This window comes from Polyergus mexicanus, unplaced genomic scaffold (assembly GCF_030449975.1).
Source record: "Polyergus mexicanus isolate NDT 795.1 unplaced genomic scaffold, iyPolMexi1.0 SCAF_6, whole genome shotgun sequence".
Taxonomy (NCBI): Eukaryota; Metazoa; Arthropoda; class Insecta; order Hymenoptera; family Formicidae; genus Polyergus; species Polyergus mexicanus.
In genome coordinates, this window is record NW_027223326.1 from 3,723,874 (window position 1) to 3,726,272 (window position 2,399).

Consider the following 2,399-nt stretch of genomic DNA (forward strand, 5'->3'; position numbering starts at 1 on the left):
ATAAATGCAAAACGATTTGCGCATCTCGGTAACTTTTCGGTCCAAAGCTTTCTTAATTGTTTCGCTATAAGTAGTGTCGTTATAAAAGTACTGTGAATAAAAGAAAGTGCTGTGAAGAAAGTGACAGAAAAAAAAACGTAAGTATTCGATTTACAATCATTATCATTATATTTATTTGTACTTTTCTATCTAACCTATTATTTTTCGAATGATGTATCTCATCTATTCATAATTAATATCTTTGAGTTGCTGTCAAATTAATTGATAAATTATATCGGAAAAAATATAAAACAGTTTGACAACAATATATACTTTTCTCATTTTGTATTTTTTTTATCTTTTCTATTTCAGTCTTTTTGCTTTGGACAAATTTGAAAATGATTTTGTAAGATAATAAAATTATTAAAATGATAAAATAACTTTCAGAAAAAATATAATCATGTAATTATATATATATATTGGCAGGTACTCATAATTACCTCTTATATTAATATCATCTTAAAACTTCAACATGTTAATGTACTTTTTTTTTCATTTGCTAATGATGTCTTAAGATTATATTTAAGAGATCTTAGATATAAGATCGTTGCCAGTCGTTTCTTTTTTTTTAATTATGTCGCGTTTCTGTTATAATATAGGTATGTTAAATGAATAAATATGTCGACGTCTGAATGTGAGGATGATAATAATCAGAAAAAGGTATTTGCCTTTGTATTTTTGTAATTATTAAAACCAAGGTATTGTTTAATTCCTTTTTGTAAAATGTTTCTATTCTAATAATTGAAATAACGTTTGGTTTGGTAAATCAAATAATGTTGTCGTTTTATAAATATGGGTTAACTTTATTGTTTATAAAGACAATTTCTTACAGCATAAAAAAATTTAAATAACTAAAATTAAAATTCCATATCTTTTTGTCAAAAAATTGTAATTTTAATATTTTAGTGATTTGAATTTAAATTGTTATATATTGTATCAATGTAATAAATATTTATATTTATTTCATTTAAAATACACAGACCAATGAGTGGAGGTGGATTGATTCAACTGCTGCATCTCAATCAGATACTGGCTGTAACGAAACTGCTGATAGCACTTTCTCAAATACAAAGTCGTCGTTTCTATCTGTGGGGCTACTTAAGACGATAGATATAATATATGGCGATATGGTATTTTATTTTTTTCTTATTTTAATATAATTTTTTATCTTAATGCGAAAACGGGCTTTATTTTTAAAGATCACACAAAACAAAAATAACTTTCCCTTATTTATTTTCATAGACATTTGAAAATGAAAAAGAGTGTGAGAGACAGGATTTAACGCTGCTTGAAACTCCTCAGAACACAGAATCTAGAGAGTCTTTATTTTCTACACAATTGTTATCACAAATTCATAATCATCACTAATTGCCAGTGGCATCAGTTTAGTACCCATTATTATTTTTGTAATTAGAAGAAAACTTAGTAGTATCTAAGTATTAAAGTATTTCTTTTCATGTTATACTTAAACCTTTATCAGTATGTATTTATACATTTGCACAAATTATTAATTCTAGATTTTGGTTGAAGATTCATCAGGTAGTTCTGAGGTACTATCAATATCTGAAAGTATTCAATCACAACAGCAACTAGATAGTATTCAACATATTAGAGTTAATGATAAGACGGTTTGCTATCTCCAAAATAATTGTTACATAATAGTTCATTACATTTATACTTTCTATCTCATCTAAATCATAAATTTTATTCGTCTAGGATTTGTATAATTTTCTAATTAAAGAGGGGGAAGGTCGATCTATTTTGGCTATCCAAAAACAGCACAGATTTTTAACTTCGAATGCTCGTAATCGATTATCACGACTTATAATTCGAAAAGAATTGGATAATATCCTGCTGAATGTACCTCCACAACAGAAACTCCGTACTTTAGAGTAAGTCAAATTTTCTAAATTAAATTTTTGTATGTAATATGTAAGAGAAAAAAAAATAAAAATTGTTTTTTGATATATATTTTATGTTTCAGGATTTCAAGTGCAAAGTTTCAAGCGTTGGCAAAGGAAATAACAGACACATTTTCTGGTGAAAAAGAAACAACATATTACGAACAGTTCATGGTAATAAACGGTATACAAATTAATGCGAGTGGCAAATTATGGTATCATTTCAATTATAAAAAAACTGTTCTTCGTAAAGACAAATTACTGCAGAATTGTAAATCCGATAATACTGTTCAACTCACATTATCCGAAGACATACTTGCTAAGCTTAATGTTTTGAAAACATTAGTAGATCCATGGATTAAAGTAGCAACTTTATGGCGTGAAACATTCGAAGCACGGCGGATATATTTAATGAAAGAAAAAACAGAAGTTGAAAATTATTTAAAGTCACACGCGTGT

General features: G+C 26.8%; 1 long non-coding RNA gene across 1 annotated transcript; it reads left to right on the forward strand.

Moving 5' to 3' along the window:
* Positions 1-1,594: 1,594 nt before the first annotated feature.
* LOC138934017 (uncharacterized) lies at positions 1,595-2,118 on the forward strand. Its single transcript, XR_011447080.1, has 3 exons — positions 1,595-1,667; positions 1,756-1,931; positions 2,024-2,118. It is a non-coding gene; the product is annotated as an uncharacterized lncRNA (long non-coding RNA).
* Positions 2,119-2,399: the final 281 nt, after the last annotated feature.